This window comes from Garra rufa, chromosome 12 (assembly GCF_049309525.1).
Source record: "Garra rufa chromosome 12, GarRuf1.0, whole genome shotgun sequence".
Classification (NCBI taxonomy): domain Eukaryota; kingdom Metazoa; phylum Chordata; class Actinopteri; order Cypriniformes; family Cyprinidae; genus Garra; species Garra rufa.
Window position 1 is genome coordinate 36,067,987 of NC_133372.1, and position 6,934 is coordinate 36,074,920.

Sequence of the window (6,934 nt, forward strand, 5' to 3'; positions counted from 1 at the left end):
GAGGGAGTGAGCAGAAAATTACCTTTACGTCCAAGTCTTAAAACAGGAAGACTGTGTTCATGTGCGCTCATAAAAGTAGATGGATTCATAAATGATCTGACTCCTTGATACCATATTTGGTGAAAATCACAGACGATAAAGACGTCTCGACTCAGATACCCAGCCACCAAAAAATTACGAGTTTCCTTATATGAACAAAATTAAATAATGATTCGTCCATTCCTATTGATTTACAGTGATATACAGAGCCACAAGTTGAAAGCCCAAGCGAAAGTCAACAAGTGGCCTTACCGCAGAGAGCGTTTTGTGGTAGCCTTCTCTTTGTCTTTTGCATTACAGATGCCTAAAACAATCCATAATGCAGACATGTTCTTTTTCAACACCCACCACACTTTCCTGACTTGGACAGGCTGCATTTCTCAGGTCCTGCTGAGGGCATTCAAAGAGGGCCGTAATTAACAGGCCTGGGGCCTGGCCTGCATTACTGAGGGCAACAAGAAGGAAACGACTGCCTATTACTTCACGACCGAGGGTCTGTTAATCAGCCTATTAGCGTTTAATTGAGGGTAGTTAATTAGAGAGGCTATGGGGGTGGGTGGCTTGCGTGGAGGGTGGGGAGTTAACGGGCTCTGACTGTGAAAGCAGCTGGCTACGCAACCTGAGACTATTGTTACTGATATGTTTACACAAGCCTGGTGATTGATTGGAAAGACAATTAGCCTTAATTACACCTACATATTCCCCCTCCCTAAACCTTTTAGAAGCTATAAATTACCCCCACGACTTTTAAAAATAGGGAAAAGCCTACTGAACAGAATTCACAACACATTTACAGTAGACTGAGCCATATTTAGCGACTCCTTGATAGGCAGTTTCAAGAAGTTCTATATTTGTCTGAAAGGAATAGTGATAAACTGATAAACATATCCAAGATGGTTAACCTAACTATGTTTGGGCTAATTTGACATGAACAACATCGGCCCATGATAAGGTTTGCATGACCAGTTAACAAATGTTGTAGAAACTCTTAAAAGGATTAGTTCACTTTTAGAATAAAAATTTCCTGATAATCTACTCATTCAAGATGTTCATGTCTTTCATTCTTCAGGAAAACATTCCATGATTTTTCTCGATATAGAGGAAACCAAACAGTGGGACCAAACAGGTTGAAGGTCCAAAATGCAATTTCAATGCAGCTTCATAGGGCTCTACATGATACCAGCTAAGGAATAATCTAGCAAATGATTGGTCATTTTCTAAAAAAAAAATACAAATTTATATACTTTTTAACCACAAATGCTCATCTCTGCAATGTGCTTCTTCACACATTGCGTAATCAAGTTAAAAAAAGTCACAAGCGGTTAGTACTTCATCTGTGTACTTCGGTTCAAAAAGGTAGGCTGAAGTGAAAAACTCCATCTCATTTTCTCCTCCAACTTCAAAAGATTTTTGCAAATGCCTTTTGACGTCAGTACTTCCACCTACATCATGTGTATGATTACATAATGCAAGACGAGCATTTGTGGTTAAAAAGTACATAAATTGTAGCCTAGAATCTAGACGCGCCCCTAGCGGCAGCAAATTACATTTGCTTCCAAGGTCAGTCTAGTTACTCTCAATTCACTTAAAATTCCGAAAAATCCAAGATGTACCGGGCCAATCACGAGTAGGTGGGCGGGCTTAACATGATGACGCCTGAGTCCTGACCCTGCGACCATAAATTCCGTCAGACATGAATTCCTGGTTCTGTGAATTACGCGTGGAAAACTGAACAGTATTTATACAATTTTTTACTTTGGATACACAGCCACGTCCATCTGTCCTGAGCAGGAGCTCGTTACATGTGAACGCGCTGTGGTGTAGAATACGCAAACACCGGAAGCGATCTGTGGCGTGTATACGACACTCATTGTTCACACAGTGCACAGAGATTGTGGATATAGCGGCTATTAATGGTAATTACTTGCGCTTATCCTGGTTGTTCAAACCCATTTAAAGCTAAAAGATTACGTTTGCTTACGCAAACTCATCCTGGACTTTTTCACCGATTTCCCCTTCCGGTGTTTGCGTATACTACATCAGAGCAGGGTGTAATTTGGATTTGTCTGTGCATGTTTTTGTTTACTTTTAAAGGTTTAGTGCCCATCTATGTCTATTATTTGGCTGACAGACTGCACAGTGCACTGATTTTCGTTAAAAATCTCCGTCGCTCTGACTACGTCACCTGACAGACTAAGTCTCTGATTGGTTGTAGCGCTATCCTATTGCGTGGAGAGGAGTTTGAAAGACAACCGTTTATCCCACCCCTCCGGTTGAGCCCTGTCTATGGAGAGTGCCCAGACCCTACATTTATGTGGGTCTGGCTTGCCAGGCTACATAAATTGTACTTTTGTTTTAAAATTACTGATCATTCCGCTATGTAGAACCCTTATTCCTCGTCTGGGATTGTTTAGAGCCCTTTGTAGCCACAATTTGGACCTTCAATCTGTTGGGTCCCATTGCAGTCCACTATATGGAGAAAAATCCTGGAATGTTTTCCACAGAAACCTTAATTTCTTTGCGACTGAAGAAAGAAAGACAAACATCTTTGACGATATAGGGGTGACTAAAAAAATCAGGACATTTTTATTCTAGAAGTGAACTGATCCTTTAAATTACAACTACTACTGCCAATATCTAAAACATATACACACAATCATACATGCACCACAGGACTGTCCATTTCATCCACACATAACAGAAGCTAAGACCAGAAGCCTATTATATCCCTTTTAAGACTTCCAATGGATTTAATGTCCTGTAATAAGCCAAGTCAGCCATTCCAGTCAACTGGAAAGCTGCTCTCCGCTGGAACTAACAGTCTTTCTTGCCTATACTCTTTCTTCCTGCTAACTTCCATTTAGAAAAAAGACAAATCCAATAAAGTCCTTGACAAAGGCTTTCTTCTTGCCATCAGATGCCAAATAACATGTGATACTGCCCACAGTGAACTAGCTGCCACCTCTGATTAGCTCCGTTGGACTCAGTCAGAAATAACACGAGAGAACCTTGTGACACATTCCACGCTAAAGATGACATGTGCTGTGATATCTTAGTTGTCAAGGCAAGAAGGGTGGAGACTGTACACCACAGGGCGGCCCCATGCTGGTTTGACCCGAGGAAACCTAGAACACGTTCTCCTGATTCAAAAATGTACAAGCTGTAGGACAGATTAAGGGTAATGCCTGTTTCAGTGGAGAGTATAATGGATGAGTTATAGTACTGTTAAATTAATGACAAAATAAATCAATATTGTTTTTTTAGGGTGGGAGTTTCTCAAGAACTTTCTCGAAATAAAAATACCTTCGTATTACATTTTCATAACTGAGTACAGTTTTCAACATAAGATTTACTCATACTTCATTTTACAAAGAACTGTGATCAAAGAATGACAGATGAATCAAGAACACTTTAAATCCAAGCCCTTTATAAACCACTCCTTTCAAAACAAAACTAAAAAAAAAAAAAAAGATCCAATGGGACAACCAAGCCTTTACCATCTGAAGTTGAAATAAATTTCCCCTCAAAAGACATCTCACAGACTCAGGGCATCCCAAATCGCTCTTTTTATAAAACCAACTGCACATTTTATACATGTTTTCCTCTTCTGCCCTTCATTACAGCTGTGTGATCTACAAGGTTCTTCTTAATCATCAATGGACAAGAATGCTAACAACCTGAGTTCAAAAGACTGAGGACTCATCTGCATGCTAGCAATGGGCCCCATCCTCTCCAGACTCTTAACATATCTATTCAAGCTGCCACTCTTTTCATGTTGCCACTCACCCCTCACGCCATTTAACGCCACATCTGACAGTGAGCACACACTAAAATAACTAAAAGCACCGTTGGGTGTTAAGTGGTGCACTGTGGGTAACCTTACAGCAATATGGAGGCAGAAAAAGATAACCACTGGTGTTACTAGAAGGCTGCTGATATTAAAGTCACAAAACTAAAACATCTGTCCAAGTGCTCTTGTATTTGTTTAAAAGGAGGATGCAACACTAGCCTTCTGGAATGGCTTTCAGGAAATGTAATATGTCAAATAACAAGCTAATTAAAGTGAGCATCAATACTGATAATATTACTAATGGCAAATATCTCCCAAATACTCCCAGCCATACACAACCAATCGTCTGTTATGTTGGGGCTCTCATGTCTTTCAGATGGCAAACACTGGCTTCTCTGTGCTGCTTTTTAAGGTCTGGTTGTTGTTCAACCTCTGACCTTTGTCTGTTTGCAGGCTTTTACAAGGTGACATTTACAACCCGGTCTATCTCCATGACCTCTTTCTACCCCAACACATCCAATTCTCCTGAAGACAGCTCTGGCCTATACTTGGATATCAAAAAAACATGGTTTCATGACAAAAACACAAGTAGCTGAAGGAACTGTAGCCATGTATTGTGTTCCCATCACCCCTTAGGTTAAGATGCCCTAAACAGCATACTTAAAGTTGGCGTTTGTCATTGTGTTGAGGTTAAAATACTTTCTATCCTAACTAAATGTTTAGAGATGACTATGTGTAAGCCATTTGTGGGTTGATTTCCCAGACGAGTGTAAACACTGTGACTCTGCAGCACTTTAACATAGCTCTGTTTATTTGAGTGGTCTGAAATGTAAACTTCTGGCTTAACCAATAGTGAATGACGCAAGACTACCTGTTTTACCGTACAATGGCAGACTGGGGTTCATGTTTGGAAAACTGGTTTGAAAAGTCTATTATGTAATAATAAATTGTATAATTATTTTATTTTACAGTATCAAAAATGCAGAATAGCACAAATTAGTTTACAAATGAAAAAAAAAGTTGTATTGCAATGTGAGGACAACTGACTGCAATTATTTTCTAGGCATTCCAGTGCTAAATAAACATTCACAATTTAAAGCTGACGTCTGGCATAAAGATGTTTTTCCAAACACAAGCGCTGTGTTAAATCCAATCATGCATAAATCAAACTGTCGCAGGCAAACATGACTACTATGTGTGAAAATTTTCGAACAGTGTGGAGCGCAAACACAGCACGGTTTTTCTTCCCTTTTTACATCTTTTTTTATGAGAAAATAAATGTCTTCGGCGAACAAGGCGCTATTCATCCGCTGAATTATCTGAGTCTGCCTCTCTGGTGCTTAACAGGGACATCTGCCATGATACTCCTCCATTGGACGGCCGTGGGAGATTCTAGATCTTTATGGGCATGTCATGTACGAACACATAACATCTCAGAGGCCAAAAGAAGATGAAGAATAAGGGGATTTCTTGTGATTTTCCCAATTCACTTCAAGTAAGATGTGAGCAATTAAACATTCCTTCAGTTTCTATAAAGTCGGGTAGTGAAATTTATTTGAGCTCGTTCATAAGAGCCAGATGATCTGTGCAGTGTGATCCTGACTGGAATTTCTCATGTTCGCTCGGTGACTCACCCATCACTGCCGCTGTTAGGAACATGTGCACAAAGCCCGCTGAATACCATGATGGCCCTGCTCACCCTATGACACAAATTCACACGCTCCGCCTGGATGCTCTCAGCATAGATGTTGTCGCAACTCCAGAACGCATTGTGCTGATCAGTGAATGCTAGTCACCCAAGAGTCTCTCGCTTGAATGGTAAACAGCATCAAATGGACTTAAGGAGGTTCTGGCATGTCCTTGATAACAAGATAGCATTATAACACCCCTTTTAAATAGCAGAAACAGTATTAAAGTAGTTTAAAATGATTCTTGGTGATAAGCTGATACTTTTTTCAGGGCTCTAAAATTTCTGTAAATTTTATGTAAAATGCAGAGTGTCATTGAATTTGCCAAATTTTTAATGAATAAATCATAAGTATACTTAAACCAAAATATGATATGCACAAATGTCTGTGAATATTAAGCCACAAAAAATACTTGTTCTGTGTATCTCTTTGTAAATGAATGGAGCAGGCGCACTTCATGATAATTTGACCATTTCTTTCGAGAAAAACTATCGTCATATTACATAAAAACTGAAACTTAAAAGTCTACACAGCAACCCGTCAAAATGAAAGATTGGTTTAACTTGAAGAAACCGTTACAGAAATATATTACCCATTTATATATTACTTAAATATATTACTTACTTTATTACTTATCAAAATCTTTAAAGGAATATTTACCAGAAAAAATTATTTAGCATAATTAATTTAGTATTCACAGTATTTCTGAAGAAAAAAAAAAAATAATAATAATACATACACACACACACAGACATAAACACATACATACATACACACATATTAGGGATGCTCATATTGACCGTTTAACCGTTAACCGACAGTAAGAATTTTAACCGATTATTACTATCAGTTAAACGGTTTAAAAGGGTTTTTTTCTATTCTTTTTTTTTTACATTTGCTGCATGGTGAAAGAAATAATGCTATTTGTAAGTTATCTGTTTACTCACGTGCGCATGTCGACACGTGCAGTGTGGCTGTACAGACATATTTTGCTTCACCTTTACTTAGTAAACTGATGTAGTATATGCAACTCAATGGCAAGTGGCGTTATTGGGTTATCAGAGAATGAATCCGTGAGTGAATGTATTCAAATTCTGAATGAATTATAGTCTAGATAGAAAGTGCGCAATAGGCGCTCCCGTTACAATCACTGGAAAGCTATCACTCATCCTAGAGTAGTTCATCGCAATCTCATAAACTTATTAAAAAGTAATAAAATAACCTTTACACTGCACAATTAATCTCTTATTTATATAATGCCAACACTTTCTTTGTTTTAATAAGAGAGTTCGCGAAAGTGTAGTTTCAGCAAAACTGAAACCGGCACTTTGGTTGGTGAGTGGATTGTAACATAGCCTCCTCTGATTGGCCACAGTGATAATCAAATCAACATACATGTCTGTGATTGGCTATTGCT